Below are 18,660 nucleotides of genomic sequence, written 5' to 3' on the forward strand. Positions count from 1 at the left end.
AAAGAAAGAAAAAGAGAAAAAGATAAAAGAGTTGAAAAAGAAAAAGAAAAAAAAAGGAAAAAGAAAAAAAAAGAAAAGGAAAAAGGAAAAGAAAAAGAAAAAGAGAAAAAAGGAAAGGAAGAAAAGAAAAAGGGAAAGAAAAAGGAAAAAGAAAAAGGAAAAGAAAAAGAAGAAAAAGAAACAAAAAAATCCATGAACATTATACACTTATACAATGTTTAAAAAAAAAGGTTATAAAGTTCATAAAATTTATTTAAAAACAGATGTGTAAACTAATGCTATTATTTTGAATTATCATTTATACTTTTTTCTTTGCTACTTAGCATGCAGCTTCAATGCTCCAACTGTCTGCAATGGCTATTTAATCTCAAATTACCTACTGATGTCCCATGGTTATTTTAGCTTGATCTTCACTGTTAATATGTGCCTAGCTCCTCAGATGAGTGCTTATTATGTCTGAAGAGCTAATTCTGTTTCTGTAATTAATAGGAATGATAAAGATGAGCTGTAGTGATGTAATTCTGGCATCTTGATGTACCAGATCCTTTTTTTTTTTTTTTTCCTCCTTTGCAATGATGGGCTTTTTTGATTTCAGTATGAATTACCTATATTATTAAGTTATTGAATTTTCAAGGGTATCGATAATTTAAATTATGAATTTTGAAGCCCAAATATTTTCTTCTGGACCTCAAAAGAACTGGGTTATATCAGTACTGTTAAAAGAAAATACAGGCCCACACAAAGACAAAGATTCCAAAATCCTGAGAAACATAAGCCCAATTGAATTTGTGTTTATTAGAAGAAACAAGCAAGCAAACAAACAAAACCCTCTATTAGACGTTCTGTATGTCTGTAACTAGACATTCTGGACAATATATTCCTGAGAGATATTTTGTTCAAAATTTGCATGATTTGCACAAATCATACAACTGTGTTAGAAGGAAGTGTTTTATGTTTTAACAATGTCCGTTTCTTTTGATGTTTGTAAAAACATCCTAAGATGGCATTCCTTTTGGAAGATTCTGGGTTGCAGGTCCTTTCTCGAAGGAGGAATTTTAAAACAGTCCTGGAGTGAATGTGCAAGGAAGTGGAGTGAGTATGTGAGGAAATAGGCTATGCACCTTTCTTCCATGTTTCCTATTGTCTTCAGTTCAGCACTCAAAACTTTTTGCTGTTTTTGTTGTTTGTTTCCTGATTTCTTTTACATTATCATTTGCTTTTTAGACATCTAGCACCCTCCATTCAGTCTTGTTCAAAGCACAAATTAAAAGGCTGATGCAGCAGTTAGCCCGAGACGTCCTTGATTTTCACTGGAATTGGATCTGCAGATATTGAAATGAAACCACCTTATGGATGGATGAGCTTACATCTGGCAGCCCTGATATATCTGCAACATTTGTTTTAGAGGAAGGGAAAGAAATTAAGAGACGTTATATGTACTATGCATACTGGGGATATATAGATAGATCACTGATAATTGAAGGATATTAAATTGACAGTTGAGATTAAATTAAGTGCCTTGTATTTATTGCCTTGCATACAGTAACTCATTATATGAAAGGCCTGGAGACTGCCTTGCATGCAGATAATGGTTCCAAGAGGGAGAAAATCTTACTTTTTTTTTTTCAAACAACTTAAACTGTAAGTCAAATGCATCAATAAGCAAAATGAAGATGGCACAAGAACTAAACTGACTTGTAGCAACCCTTCAAGTTAAAGTTTTTGTTTTGTTCTGTTCTGTTTTGTTTTTGTCTAACAAAAGGCATCCTTTATTACTTTCTTCTGTATTTCTGTCCAGGAGAAATATTAGACTAGGCCACAACTGATTACTGAAATAATCTGAAAGGAGGATTGCAAAAAAATTAAAGAACTCAGTTTTTCTCATAATTTGCCCAAAATGGGAAAGATTTGAATGTCTGTGAAGGGATTTTATCCATCATGAATGATTGTTTACATAGAAAGCAGTGTTAAAAGAAAGGGTAAGACTAGATTGAAGTACATAAGTTGCCTGCTACAGCTTTCCTGTTCCCTCCAAAGGGACATTTTGTTTTATTTACTTACTTATTTACTTATTTTTCCACACATTTTTCCTTTTCCACAATTACTGTTCTGCAGGACAGCATCTTTCTTTTGTAATTAGTGTACAGTGGTCACAGTACTCAGAATGTGGGAGAGCAGGTATAAAAACAAAACAAAACAAAACAAAACAAAACAAAATCTGGTCTGTGGCTTAACAATGTGGTAATTTATTTGTATTAAACTTTGCCACAGCTGTTCTTACTTTAGCTTAAATTTTGCTCTTGTGAAATGAATTAGAACAAAGTAGGGCTGTCATTCTCTAAAAAGAAACATCTTTCAGGAATCTTCTCAGGAACAGAACTAAAAAAAGAAAATAAAAAGAAAAAAAAAGTTACTTAGAATCTACTTGTAGTCTATCTATATTTTGAAAAATTTCTTAGTCGCCTAAGCCTTACTGAACTTTCTTTGAAATATACATCAACAGTGGTTAATGATAAAACATTAAAATTTGTTTATAATTGCTAATGCTGTGTCAGAAGAAAAATAAACTTATCAACAGCCTTTTGTTGTTATATTGTAACATTCAATAGTAGGTAGACTTTTCTTGAAAATTATAGCAAAAAGTTATATGCACTAATCACATCATCATCATAAGTGAAGACTGTCTTTTTAACTCCGTAAATACAGTCCTGCATTTTCCAAAGAATCAGCAATTATTCACTCTTGAGTTGTCTGAAAAAGGCACTGAATTCAGAGGCCATTTAGCAAAATTTTGTTTAGCTGTGAAAATAATCCTGAGGATATTCTGCCAAGCATTACAACAAAAGAGCAAAGTCATTGACTATAACTCACAACAAAAAGGCTTCTGAATGGAAGATGATAGGGGCTGGAAACCCTTTCCCAGCTAGTGAAATTATGAGGAGGACAGAGACAAAGATATAAAAGAACAGATTTCCAAGAACCATACTTCATTCCACAGATAAGGGCATCTTGTTATTCACTTTCTAAGAACACCTAAGAACATGCCATAGGAGACTTGTTATATTGTAATATTACTTAAACACTGACAAAAATAGCACAAAATATCTCCTCTACTCCTCCATTTAATAAAGATAATTAATACAAAAATAAAGAAGGAAGGCATTTAAAGTTACTCAGCCATGAAGTTACACAAGGCTTGAATTGCCATGTGTTTGTGGCTTTATTCTTCTCACCTGACACTGTGTATTTGTTGCAGCAGAGACAGGCAAGAATCTCTAAATTGGCTTTTTGTTGTTCCCAGCAGACAAATGTATTCCTATGAGTATCTTTATTCTGTTCCTGCTACACTGAATAAAAACATTGGAGCTGACCAAGAGGACCATATGCATGTGGACATACTTTCTTGTCTCTGACATCTTGCTGAAATCTCAGTAGACCCCTAATAGTCATTTTACAGAGTAATTTATTTAGTTTTCTACTTATTACTTTTATTTTGTATTTAAAAGTGCTGTAAATTATCCAAGGAGAAAAAAAAGATTACATTTCTATGTAAAAAAAAGATACATTTCTAACATCTAAGCTCAAAAAATCTAATAGCCATGCTTGATTTAAACCATTTCTACCAATCAATACAACTGTCATAAATAAAAAAAATGTAATTGCTATATAGCAAATATGAAACTATTAATGGTGCCTAAACACAGACCTGATAATTGCAGCATCATGGTGTAAATACCTATCTAATCATAAATAAACATACCTCACTAAAACATAGACCTGTTCATCAGTTCTAACAGTTAGTATTGGGAATTTCATATAATTTAAAGGTTTGTTTTGTTTTGTTTTGTTTTCAGTGTTTGTGAGTGTCTGTATTGCAAATTACTATATGGAGGCTTAAAAAAAAAAAGAAAGAAAGAAAGAAAAAAGAAAGTGCCTTTTTACTTTTGATTTCACCAGTCATATCCAGAGTTTTGAGAAAAATCATGATACGAGCAATTTTTTTTTTTTTTTTTTAATCTTCTGTATTTTCTGTATTTATATATTTATCTTTCATTCTTGGTGGATATTCTGTATTAAGAAATATCAGCATTCAGAAGTAATTTCAACAGAAATTTGGCTAGCATATAAATGTTTGGAGACCAAGGAATAGGGTGCTTTAAAAAGAGCATGGTCATCAGGTTGAGAGAGGTGATTCTCCTCTACTCTGCCTTGGCGAGACCACATATGGAGTACTGTGTCCACTTCTGGGCTCCTCAGTTCAAAAAAGACAGAGATCTCCAAGAAGAAGTCCAGTGGAGGGCCACAAAGATGCTGAGGGACCTGGAGCATCTCCTGTATGAGGAAAGGCTGAGTAACCTCAGCCTCAGGTCAGTTCAGCCTGGGGAAAAGAAGTCCATTGGAAGATCCTATTATTGTTTATAAATATCTAAAGAGAGATGAAAGGCAAATGGATGAAGCCAAGCACTTCTCAGTAGTGTTTAAAGATAGAACAAGGAATAATGGCCTAAAACTTGAACATAGAAAATTCCATACAAACATGCAGAAGAACTTCTTTATAGTAAGGGTGGCAGCTGACCAGAGAGGTTGTGGAGTCTCCTTCTACAGACACAGACCTTTGCTATATATTACGGGGTACCTGCTCTAGCAGGGGGGTTGGACTTGATGATCTCTTGAGGTCCCTTCCAACATTTGTTACAGTGACATCACAAGTTTCACTAAGACCTTCTCTCATGTTTTTTTTTTTTTTTTTTTTTTTTTTCCCCAGAGACAGAATTTGATAATGCTACTTCCATATTTATGTTTCTACTTATTTTGGGGAACAGATTACTTTTGTTGCCTTAACTTTGGCTGGCTGCCAGATGCCCACTATACCACCTTCTCACTTTCCTGGGTAGATCAGGAGAAGAAAATATGAGAATCCACTTGTGGATTGAGGTAGAACAGGAATATCACACACCAAATATGATCATGTGCAAAATAGATTCATCCTGGGGAAGGTTAGTTGAATTTATTGCCAATTAACAGAGTGGTAGGAAACAAACTTCCATCAGTAGTAGGAAACTCCACCACCAGAGTGGTGAAGCACTGGGACAGGCTGCCCAAGGAGGTTGTGGATGGCCCATTCCTGAATGCATTCAAGGCCAGGCTGGATGTGGCTCTGGGCAGCCTGGTCTAGTGGTTGGTGACCTTGCACATAGCTGGGGGGTTGAGACTGGATGATCACTGTGGTCCTTTTCAACCCATGCCATTCTATGATTCTATGATTCTATGAAAACCAAAACCAAAACCAGGCACCTTCTCCCTTCTTCCCAAGCTCAAGTTCCCTCTTGGTTTCTCTGCAGTGGGGCCATTGGAACTGCCTAGACCTAGCTGTGCCTGACACAAGACAACTCCAGCCTCACAGAAGAGCTCTGTAACTCCCCCACTGCCAACACCTGTCTTTTAAAGGCTCCTGCTGTCTCTGAGAAGCCTCATCCCAAAGTCACTGAAATGGAAGAGAAGCCTTAATGTCTTCCATTAGTTTTGGAGATGACTCATATTCTTCCTCTGCATTTTTATGATGTTAACTTCTTTGCATTTAGCAAAATTAAGAACAAAAAAGAGCAGCACATAACTCTTGTTAAAAAGATATGTGAAAGGAGATTATCAGAATTAGTTATATAATTGATATCTATAATGAATTCGAGGAGTATCTCAAAAATCTGGCAACATCAATAGGACCGAAATCATCAGCATTACAGAATAAATTTCCTTATGTCACGAATTCTAACAAAGCACTGTTTTGAAAGTATGTATATATTTATTTATTTATACAGAAGTAGCAACCTACGTGCTTCAAATGACATTTCTTTTCAGAGCCATAACACAGAAGTGGGAAAGAAGGAAATCTGTTACTGCAGGAAATATATATTTGTCCAGGAAGGAAGTCAAAGAAGAAAAGAAGTGAACAAAGCCATAAACATTGAAGCAGCAACTAGCTTAGCTATGCTATTATTGAAGGTGAGATAGAAAGGGAGGGTAGAAATTCAGTGCTTCTTTGCATTACCTTAGAGGTCCCTGGTGGTAAAGATTTTGCAAAGGTGCTATATAAAAACCTGTGTAGTGAGAAGAAAATTCCTCCTGTTTCATAAACAGTGCTACTTTTGAAAGGATTACATTACATCTCTGTGCAGAGGGAAGATGGGGAACACATGAAGGGGAACAATAGTTGTTGTCAAGCAAATGAGTGATGCAAAATTGGAGAAAGTTATTTGTTTTCCAGTGAGAAGTATGTCCACATTTTCAGCATTTCCCTGGAGTTCTCTACTGTTACTTGACAGAGGGGAAAAAGAAGGAACATTGTATCTCTACCTCTGAAGCTACTTTCCCTCACTGGGGAATGTCTTTCCATTCAGTCTTTCCAACTACCAATTCTTTATTGAGTGACTTTGGAAAACCAAGCCAGTACAAAGAATTCTAGAAGGTCTGAAGAATCCCTTGAGTGTAAGCTAAATGTACAGGACTGCAAAAACAACATACACAGACATACACACAAATAAATACACTCCACACAGAAAGCGGAGACTGTCAGTCTGGATTTCAGGGGAGGGAAAAAGAACAAAGATCTCATTTTCTTCCTTTGTTGTGATACCATGATGCTACATTCTGCCCGGATCCTTTTCTTAAATTGCTCTCTAACAGCTAGATGCCCTCCACAAAGCTGTCACCAGAGAAGAATAGCAAACACCAATGTTGTTTTCATTTGTTTAAGCTCCTGCTGTGCTGCTTGTTTCTAGTATCAAAGCATTTCTTCTTCAGAACAAATTTATTTTAACATATTGTTCTTCCTTTCTAAGATTCTACTTGGTTCATATAACAAAATATCCACAAATCGTTCACTGATTTATTGAAAGAAGTTACATTTGCAAACAATTAAATATATAAGTAAATAATAAATATATAAAAAAATTGCTGAGATTTGGGTTCTCACACATTTAATCAGAAAGCGGGAAAAGATATATTGGTAATGTCTTGTACAAAATCAGTATTGTTAGCTTTCATGGACTGTGCTACCATAAACTTATATTCTGGTCCATTTCTATTGCTTTCTTTGCAGAATTAGAACTTCAAACTAGAAGCTTTCAAACATTCAGATCAAGATCTTCCTGCCTATTTCCACAGTACAGCTCAGTGCACTGGGGACCAATTTCTGAAGGAACTTTAAAGATCTGCCAAAAAAATATAACTTATCAGCATATATTTACAAACAGTAATATCATTATCAAAAGTTAGGCAAGGTCTTGTACAATAACATTGTCAGACCTAGTGCTATTCCTTGTTCCAGCTCTATGAAACATGTCCATTTTCCTACTGTTTCAAGTTTATGAAATATTAACAAATATGCAACACAACTCAGTATGCTAAAGTTACTAATAAAAAGTGAGGTCAACATTATTTAAAATCACAAGAAGAATGAGTAATTATTAGGTATTTAATTGCGACAGTATGTTCATTAGTATTCACTATGGCATATCAGATATAGTAAGAAAAAAAGGGAACCAGTAAGGAGATATACCCCAGAAAGGAATCATTACCCTATCTGTAGTTTATTTTTCACTTCATAAATGATCTCTACAAAGCAGCACGACTTATTAAAACTGTAGTGAGAGCACACTGTTTCATTTAGCCAACTATGTCCTTCATTTCAAATTCTTCAGGACAAAATATAACATTGTGTGCAAGCCTTATCTTTTGTCTTCTTGTTTTTCAATCATATCTTTCCTACCCTATTTGTCACTGGCTCATCAAGTCAGCATGATGAAAATGAATGTTATTAGACCTCCATTTTCACATGGGAATCCTGGAAGGGATTACTGTTCTAATTAGTTTAACAGCACATCTTTCAGGACTTGTTCCTGTGTGTTTGATTCTGTAGTCCTTACTCAGCCTGAATAATATTAGGATTTTGAGTAGTTTCATTGGTACCCAGGAGCTTTTCTTCACAGCTAAGTGAAATTCAGGAGGAATAAGGACCACAGAACTGAACAGCACAAGGCAACTTCAAAAGGACAATGCCGCTAGGTACAGATTCCAGTGAAAGGGAATGAAAGCTTTACTTATCTCATGTTTGCCTTCCATGCACAGCCAGCCTTCAACACCAGAACTCACCATAATCCAGCTCCCAAGCTTCTCAAGGACACAGTAAACAGTGTTCCAGTGAGTTAGAAACAGGCAATTCAACTGATACTGTAGCTTTAATTAGGTTTTAAGTCAATTGATCTTATTCAGACTGTTTCTGTAGTGGGAAAAGTGCAACTTCAAGTGTCTGCAAAGGTTCTCTTTTCTCATAAGATAAAACTGTTATTTCATATTTGAAAAGTGAAAATAATTCATATGAAATGAAAATAACATTGGCATAAAAATCTTAAAGTCTCTCTCTCTTTTTTTTTTTTTTTTTTTTTACAATTAGTTATCTAAAAACAATCACCTAAGGGAATCTATTCCTATACATTTGACAAGAAGATAACATTAGTCCACTTCCATGAATGTTAAAGACCATTACACAAAACAGAAAATTGCTGGTAAGCTTATAGCTCCTCCAACAAATAAACTATATCTAGTAAAAAATTCAATTTTTTAATGGATTTGGAGAAAGGTGAGAAAGTTTAATAATCCAGATCCATACTCCAATATCAGGTACAATACAACAGTATTAGAAGAAGAACTTCTTTCTAACATGAAGATATAGCATCGTTTCAGCTGTCATTACAAGCTCACTTACCTGCACTGTATCAGCTTTGTGTCCTGATATTCAGATTTCAGTAACAATTATATTTCAGCACCAAGGGGGGGAAAAAAAGAAAAAAAAAAAAAAAGAAAAAAAAAGATAAAAAAGATAAAAACACTGCTTCATTAAGTGGCTAATTAACCCAAACCAAACCATGTTTTACAAATAGCCCACAATTTTCAGCTGGACTTCACTGTTTTTGTTTTGTTTTGTTTTGTTTTCTAAATTCATATTCCAAAGAGTGTAACAAATACTTGTTTCCTTCATCAGAATATATCTTAAACTCACATTAAAAATATAGATGACAAATTAAAATAATTAATCTTATAGGGTTTACATGTGTCATGGCAATCAAATATAAAATTGTAGTAAAAACTCTACTCATAGCTGTACTCAGTGGTAAGCTCATTTTTGTTCTGCATTATTTTGAGATAGACAACATAAATAAAAAATGTTTAAGGTAATGCCTGCTGAAATTAATGGTAAGATGCGGTGGATATTCTGAAGATGCCTTATGTGTTGGCACTGTTACATAGCTCTGAATATTCTCTGAAAAGGGGCAAATTTTACAATTTTTTTTTTTTTTTTTTTAATTCAGAGCAGAGAATTGCACAGTGCTGACTTTAAGGACCATTATTATAGTTGATCATGTTTTTCTTCCTATTTTGTTTTTGTATGATGAGCAGTATATCTTACATATCATTCCTGGAGATAGTCTAATTCTAGATATCATAACTAGATTGAATTTTTATGTTTTCTACAGGAAAAGCCTGTGTTAAAGGCATCCATTTTGTGTTTTCCAGTTTTGGTGGCCTGACTTGATTGAAGTTTCTCCTGAATATTTGAAACTTCTACAGTATTTAAATAATTAGTCAAATTCATTACAGTATAATTAATTCACCACCCGTTCTCCAGTATTCAGCATTGCTCAGGACCAGAGTGTGAAACAGATGTATAAAACTTTTGTTTTGTTTTCTTATTTGATTCATAATCAAAAATCAGGAATTATATTTTTACTAGATTATTAGCAACAGTTTATGTCTCATAACTCACATCAGTTTGATTTGTCTTTCACAATAAAATAGTAAGCCTTCGCAGTATTGGATACTCAACATACATATATTTAAATAGAAATTTACATCAGTATCCTGCTTTTAACTTCCTACTAGAAGAAATGGAAATTTGTTCTCAGGCTCCAATTTAGAGTGAATTGTGAAGTTGCAGCCTGAAATTTTTCACCTGTTCTTTCAATATAACCTTGCAACTACAACTTATAGCTTTGTTCATTGTCTACTAAGTACATTAATTAATCAGCATTTTATGAACATAACACTTTCTGGGTTTTGTTGCTTAGCAACAGAACTGCCTCTAACAAAGGGCTATAAGTAGAGGCCTCTAACCAGTTTTCATCTTTTTTGGCATTTTTAAACTCATTTTAGAAAATAATGCATTTCTAATTTAAAAGGTTAGATTATTTTATATTTTTCCTCATTCCACTTTAAGTAATAAAATAGCACTTGAATAAATATAGCTACACAAACATATTATACATAGTAAATAACTACAGTAACATCCAAATACCAATCACATAATAGGAATTCAGTCTCTTCATTGCTGTGCAAAATATGCTCTCAGTCTTTCCAAAATCCCCATCAAATCTTTGTTAATTTCCTCCAACATTTGACACAAACAATAGAGTAGTAAAGTATACTTTATATAATGTATAAATATAAATTAAATTCCAAAATTGAGAAGAGTACTTTTGCCATTTTCAGACATTTTATTTCTAATTATTTTTCAAGTAGATCTTAGTCTGTGAATTTATGTATTTTGTAATACAAATAGCGACTGTTTGGTGCATCAAGTTTTAGTTTTTAATTCTACTGTTAAACATAATATGATAGGAGTTAATATTATTTTCTCCTCAAGACTCATAATCTTAAAGCTAAATTTATCTTCATGTATGCAGACAATAATTTTAGAATGTGCTCGTTAATTTTTTACCCTTTGAAAGGAGTGTGCACATCACCCCGTGTAATAAACATTCTCTTAAAATCTGTGTGAAACACAGAAGGTTACTTTAATATTGATAGGGTCTTTTCTAGAATTGTTCATATGTGATTTATGCTGCATGATGTATTTACATGAGTGGTAAGCAGAAGTTTGAATTACAGCAGTTATTTTTACAGCAACCTGGGAGAAGATCTTTGTTGTTTTGTTTTCCCTTTGGAGTGGCAGAATTCTGTTCTTATTTTTGATACAGATAAAAAGACAAACACAGAGAGAACAAAGTTGCATTGAGATAAAATATGACTCAAAAATATTTTGTAATTCTTTCTTTTGCTATTTCTCTTCCTTCAGATGCTCACTGTCTCTGTTCTTCACACTTGTTTTCAGTTAGAGCATTGTGAAAGATTGAAAGAACAAACAGTAAGTCTTAATGTCTTTTCACTTTTTCACTTGGACAAGCTTGTTCCTCTTTGCTTTTCAGTTACTTTCACAGGGAAACTTCCTGAGGCCTACCACTCAGCCACACTACATTAATATAGAAAAAAAACTGCTTGCTTACCCAGTGTATTGCATGAAGATTATCTGTATCTGTATACAGCAGCATTTGCCACATCATTTTGTGGAACAGCTGCTCAGAAAAAAGGACTTGTGGAAGTAGCTTTGTTGTGCTATTTGCATCACAAAACATCAGTAAATATGCTATTTTTCAAATGATTCATTTTACATGGTAACCTCACCAGTGCATACCACTTCTTTAAGAATTGATAGGAGATAGATATCTTGGTTTTGTGGATTTTTGTTTGTTTGTTTGTTTGTTTGTTTTTTGAAATAATGGTTTAAACAATGACAACAAATATTTAGATCTTCCAATCACTACTGCAATGCAGCTATCTATTGAAAAAGTATTTTGCAAACAGAGAAAAAAAAAAAAAAAAAAAAAAAAAAAAAAAAAAAAGGTCTTCATTCAGATTTTGTTCCTTGGGGATAATATCTCAAAATCTAGATCATTTGTATGCAGAAGGGGAAATTATTATATGGGGGTGGAAATTCTCTTAGTCAAACCAATTCTAAAGGAATAAGAATGGTAAAGAGAGTTTATTACCGGAAGAAAAAAAATTATGGTCTCTGGAAACACAAAGTAAATGTGTAAAAGTAAGTAAATGTGTCAAAGTAAATCTTCTACTTTTGACATGGTGGTTCTTGTGTCATTCTACAGACGAACAAAATGCAGTTATCCAGAGTTTGCTAGAGTTTACCTTCCATGACTGTTGTAGGAGCTCAGAAATTTTACACCAAACCATGTACATGTGATCTAGAGCTGAATTCCTTCTTAAAAGTGAAGATTCAGTTACCATAGTTTAAGATTTAATGCTAGAAATTTGAACAGTTTTCCAGAAACCTCTCTCTCAGTGGTCATACAAAGATCTCCTTCCAGACCTCCATGAACATTTTGGATATTCCATTACATTTGGAAAGGCACTTGTAACTTATGTTTAGGTAAATGAAGTCCACCTGAAATGAAGTCATAGTTAGACTTTAAAGAGTAAAGAGAATAATTAGTATGGGAAAGAGAAATTTTAGAGCAGTATATTCCACAGTAAGATTGGCCTTTCATAACGGCAAATCATCCACCTGATACTAAACAATTGTGTTTCATCAGCAACTATGGATTCCAGTCCTTTAGGAGATAAGAATTAGATGTTAATGTTTAGCTATAGGCTGATTTCTGAGCACCTTTAATCCAGTGTACAGGCCATAGTCAAAAGTTCCTGTCACACACATCTGATTCTGCAATCAGCTGTCTATTTGAAATGTCTGGTGAATAGTTGTTTGTATCTATTTTTAATATTCTCGGTCAAAATGAATACGCTGTCTCAAACAGAAAGAAGATCTCAAAAGTAAAGATAGGTTCATAGAAAAAAAGAGTGTGAGATGTAAAAACAGTAGCAAACATTATGAATCTTTAAAAGTGCTGTTTCAAGTTATTATAATATTCACAGGAGCTGGAAGCTGAGAAAAAAAACTGCCCCTATCTAGAAGCTATGTTACCTTTCCTTGCTGATCAAATCTTTATTGCAGTCTCTCTCAAGTTCTGAATTATTGATTTGCATGTTGATAAAATCCACCCTAAAGTGAAAAAATGATGAAAAGAGAAATTTGAATTGTAGATTTTCTATTAAAAGAATTGTTTAGAAAAATGCATTAAAAAAAAAAAAAAACTTAACAAAAATATTTAGCATATAGGTAAATCATGCACACTATGAAAAAAATAGCCTTTTGTTTTAATAGTTTCTCTAACATTGAAAAATGAGATGAATATAGAATTCTCAATTTCTGTTAGTTATTTTTCCATGGCTTTAACATGGTTCCTCTGAGATGTATTAAGAAGGGCTGTGAACTTGGTACTTGCTTTTTCCTTATGGACTTCTGTTTACTGAAGTCTTACTTTACTTTCCTGAAGCATCCTGATTTAAATTTAATGTTATCTGTGAATGTAAAGGATGCTGAACTTGAATGAATCGTACTTGTCCATGATGTTTTGTTGCTGAAAAAAGATTTGAGTGAACTGCCACTGATTTGATCTTTTTATACTTTTCGCCTTCTCCAGTGGTTCAAAGCACAAAAATGACCTCTGTTTCAGGTAAATACACAAAAAGAAAAGCTTTATTCACATTGTACACATACACTGCATTAATTTATTTTACTTTTGTTCATTAAATTTTGAATTGGTTAAGGGTTTTAATTTAAATAGTATCATTCAAAAAAAATCTGATGAAAGATATTTCCAAGGACGTCTTCCAGCCCAGATAGTCTTTGCAGCATATGGCTTGGTAAGCTCTAAGAAAATGTTTATCACATTCTTGTAACCCATCCTCAACCTAGAGAACTTACAGGGGAGCAGAAGAATGCTCAGGCATCATTTGTAACTCGTCCAAGGAGAAAAAAAAGTGTACACAGATATAAATCAAATGATTACTCCATCAAGGAGTAGTACAACTAATCTAGTGGCATTTTCTATGTTAAAATCAAAGAAATAACTAATATTTCAGAAATTAGTTAACTTTTAACAGTGACTACAACTTTTGGTATTTCATTTCCCTTAATTTAAAGAAAATTTAGAAGGAGAAGTGTCAACACTTTGAGGTAGACAGGCTGGATAATTAATTCCTAGAAGAACATTTAATACTATTACTACACAAGCTGGTAAATTTATTGCACCTATGTAGTCGTTTTGTTCATGAAAGTATGCTATTCCAAAATTGGATAGATTTTATAAAGCTGCAGTGATCAATAAAAACATAAACATTGTCAAAACTTAATAAATACTGAACTTGCTGATGTAGTTGACAAAACATTTTCTCTCTTATATGCATATATCTAATGTATGTAGAGACAGGGCAAGGGGTAATGGATCTAAACTGAAAGAGCATAGATTTGCATTGGATATAAGGAAGAGTTTCCCATGGAGAGTAATGAGACAATGGAACAAATCACCCAGAAAAGCAGTGGATGCCCCATCCCTGGAGGTGTTTAAGGCCAGCCTGGATGGAACTTTGTGCAACTTGACCCAGTAGAAGGTGTCCCTGCCTCTGGCAGGACTAGATGGTTTGCAAAGGTGATTTGCAAATATGCAAATCACATATTTGCAAAGACGGTTTGCAAATATGATTCTATGTTTCTACGTTTCTATGATTCTATGATTCTATTACAATCTGGACTTAAGTATTTCTTTGTGAATTACTTACAACACAAATTATACTGTATTAATAGACTGGTTTCTAGGTCTTTTCCGTTGATCATTTCATCCATCCACATTAATCTAGGGGATCAAATCTATATGTAACAGAAAATCATAGAATCATAGAATCATAGGATTCAGATGAATCTAGAGGAATCTAAAAGACTTTTAGTAAAAAAAAAAACCAACTCTTTACTTCACCAAAAGTAAGACACAAATTACATTTTCCTGCATGTAGATCACCAAAGAAATGCTCTAAATCCCTTCAACCTATAACTGGGAAAGCTGAAGCTATTCATCTGATATAGGGTGTGATACTTAGAATTTATTTTGACCTTATTTTCTGTAGTGTTCAGGTAGACAGAACTAAAATATAAAGATTTTAATTTTATGTCTTCTTTTTAGACAAACTGCAGGAGTAGATCATGTGACTTTTCAGCCTTTTTTGCCTGATGTTCTAGAAGTCCCTATAAACTCCTGCTTCTGGAAAAAAACAAAACAAAACAAAACAAAAAGTCTATGCTAAAAAATAAATACATTTAAACATCCTCATGTGCTTTATTACTGTTCTAGTTAAATTTAATAGAACATTGACATTCCTTAAGATAATATCAGTAGATTTTCCATTGTCATATTCAAGAATTAGTGTAGCCAGCTACTAGATTTCCAACAAGAAAGGCACAACTATACAAATACAGTCTAAATTCTGATAGTTTCCTATGAATCTTTGATTTAAAAACTATTAGACATATTTCAGTTCTTAACCATATCTTTTATAGTATTTTTTTTAGATTTGACTGATTTTCTTTCTCACAAGAAAAAAAGTTGCTTTACATATTTCTCAGACTCTTGAAAAGAATGAGATGTAGTTTCTATACAGTAGTATTTTGAAGCTAAATGTAAAATTTTATTTTTTTTTCAGTCAGAAGTATGAATTCCCTTTAATTTCTATAAATCACTGATTCATCTTTCCATGAAAGGACATATTAATATTTTATAAACCAATCTAAAAGGTATTCATAGATGTTCTGATTTTTTCATACAAAAACAAAAACAAAACAAAAAAAAAAAAAAAAAAGAAGAGAGAGGGAGAGAAAGAAGCAATTTTTCCCAGTATTTTCAGTATTTTGTAGTGGGAGCCTCATTTACAATGTATCTGTTTTAATCATATAACACCGCACAAATATCATTTTACTTTTCTGTCTCAGTAAAGAGTGCTGGGATTACTTAGGAAAACAAACTTGCAAAAAACCACTCAACAGCCTTAAATGGAAAAAATGTTCATTAAACAACACCACAACACCACATTTTTTTGTGTTTTGCTAAACTAAAGTAAAAGTAGTATAAATATTTTTAGATGTCTGCTCTTTAGCAGTGTTGATTTTTGACAGTAGAGTCAGTAACTGACTATTTAACAGTCTTCACGGATTTTATATGAGTGGTTTACTTTTTGCTCACTGTATAAGATAGAAACATCAACAGATTTGTTACTTCAGCCTCTTCAGCTGACTGTGCAGCTACACGGCCTTCACAGAGTACTAGATAATCAGTTCTTTGTTCTTCTGCATTATAAGAAGTACTGGTGAATTAGCCTCGATTTCCATTTTCTGCACAGAAAGTCAAAAAGAAGCAATGGGCAAAATCCTGACTTACAACTCTGTTTTGTGGTTTAACACATTAAGTGGCTAAGCACAACACAGACATTCACTCACTCTCCCCCTTCCCAGTGGAATGGGGGAGAGAGAATCTGAAAAAAAAAAAAAAAAAAAAAAAAAAGAAACAAAAAGGAAAGCCTGTGGGTTGAGATAAAACTATTTAAACTATTTTCCAAGGTAGAAAAAAGGAAGATTATAGTTATAACAATATATATATAAATATGTATAACAAGTGATGCACAAGCAATTGCTCACCACCACCTGACCAATGCCCAGCTAGTACCCCCAGCGAGTGAAAGAGAGCAAGAACTCCCACCTTCTCCCTTCTCCAAAACTCTCCTTCCACAGGATGTTGTATGGTATGGAATATCCCTTTGGCCAGTTTAAGATAGATGATAGCTGATTCAGTTCCCTCCCAGCTTATTGGGCACCCCCTCCAGCCCTTTGCTGAGAATCCTAGAATGTCCTTGGCTCTGTACAACACTGCTTAGTAGCAACTATAAACATCAGTCTGTTGTCAGCATTGTTTTTCTCCTAGATCAAAAAATAACATCATACCAGACACTCTGGAGAAAATAATTCCATCCCAGCTTAAACTAAGACATTCTAGCCCTGCAGTGTGGTATTACCAGTGCTAGTAACAAGCCATGATCTTTGTACTGAGTTTGCATGGTCTCAGGACTGAGGCTTGTCAGCCCTGCTTTGTCTGAACCATTCTTGATCAAAAGTCATTGTTAGTCTAATGTAACTGATACAGGGAGATAAAGAATAAATTTATCATAGAATCATAGAATAGTTTGGGTTCAAAGGGATTTTTGAGATCATCTAGTTCTGACCTACCTGCTGTAGGCAGGGGATCACATTGCTCATTTGGAAAATGTTTCAGTAGTAGCAGTGCAGTGAAGATTGCTATATATATAGTCCTTAGTTTCTACCTCTTTTCCTGGGTCACATTTACTCTGCCTTCTAGCACTGGTCCAGAAGGACACAGATTTTTTACAAGTCCTGGTATCACATTCTGGATTTGTATGTCTTAGTTACCATTGGGCATATCATGTGTTAGAATGCTATCTTTAGGCAAAAGCACAGTGCTTACAAAATTGTTTTAGATGTTGTGAATAACTGAAAGTTGTGTGCTTCATAAGTTCATTACCAGTACAAAAGCACACAGGTTATCCCAAATCCTGAGCTGTTACTTACTCTCTATATATGGATGTTTTGAATATCCCATAGTATTTCACAGGACACTTAAATTTTTTCATATCCATGGACTATGGAAGTAGCCTAAGCACATCTGTTGACCCCTACACGAGGATTCCAATATATATACTTTAATATCAGAATAAACTGTATTCTTACAGACAAATGGATGCAAGCCTACAGAAACTTGGGAAAAAAATAAAAATAAAAAATAAATCTCTGTGGAATTGAAACCTCAATTCCAATGCATTTTCTTAAGCAGAATAGATGAGAGACACAAATCTGTCTTTCCTAATTCCTAGAAACTAATTTTTAACTACTTGTCTAACTAGTCAAAGTCAGATTTTTTTCCTGTTTTTAGGCTAAATCAATCAGTCAAATTCCATATATATTTGTCATTGAATCTATTTTTACCCAAATTGATTTACAATTTGTGAGCATTTGGTCATACAAACTATATAAAAACAAAGATAACTAACTTGTGTCCTAACTGAAATAACTACTTCAGAGCTCCATTACAGATTAGTTCTCTAGATTTTATTCTGTGACATAATGAGATCCACCTACTAGTTCAGTAGTTCTGTATAAATTAAAGCAGCTGTCGTGTCATTTTTAAAATCAGATTCTACTTGCCACATGTCATGGTTTTGTAACTTCGCTATCAGTATTCCACATCATAACATCATGGACAAAAGAGAAGAACTACGTATCCCAGAGGACCTCACGGTCAGAGAAGGAAGACACATCACGGAAGATCCGTCATCTGGTTGTGCGCGGTTTTTCTTCACTTTCGCTTGCTGCCGGGAGAGGAGTGGCTGTGCTTTCCAAGCCGGGCGCCTTCATCAAGTAAGGCTTTCGGTTTCGGAAACTCTCTCACTCTCTCTCTCTTTCTCCCTCTCTATCGTTCTTTCGATCTCTCTCTCATTTCATTTGGTTTATTATCCTTACTCCCAATTAGATTGTATTATATCGTGTCATCTTGCATCCCAACATCATAGTTAGTAAAATAAGTTCTCCTTCTTAGATCGTTGCCGCTGCTTCATTTTTCTCGGGAAGCCGGGGGGGAGGGGGACCCGCAAACCTACTGCCCCCCTGTCATGGGCACAGATCTATCTAGGTAACTCTGTGACAAATTTTTGGTGGAGAATGCAGGCAGGATTCATCTGAAGCTTTAACGTTAGTAAGAAAAAGGATTTCGTTAGGCCAGACTGTGAGACTACAAAGCATTGCTGGTGTTGGTGTGACCTTCATAGATTAGATTATAGCCTGGGAAGTCCGCCAAACTCCAG

General features: G+C 34.1%; 1 long non-coding RNA gene across 2 annotated transcripts in view; it reads left to right on the plus strand.

Annotated features, from left to right (window-relative positions):
- Positions 1-18,013: 18,013 nt before the first annotated feature.
- Positions 18,014-18,660, plus strand: part of LOC112531559 — a 72,236-nt gene continuing 71,589 nt past the window's right edge. For both annotated transcript variants that reach the window (XR_005842117.2, XR_003073399.3), the window contains exon 1: positions 18,014-18,217. This is a non-coding gene — a long non-coding RNA (uncharacterized LOC112531559). The remainder of the gene's footprint in view (positions 18,218-18,660) is intronic.

Source organism: Gallus gallus, chromosome 1 (genome assembly GCF_016699485.2).
Source record: "Gallus gallus isolate bGalGal1 chromosome 1, bGalGal1.mat.broiler.GRCg7b, whole genome shotgun sequence".
Taxonomy (NCBI): Eukaryota; Metazoa; Chordata; class Aves; order Galliformes; family Phasianidae; genus Gallus; species Gallus gallus.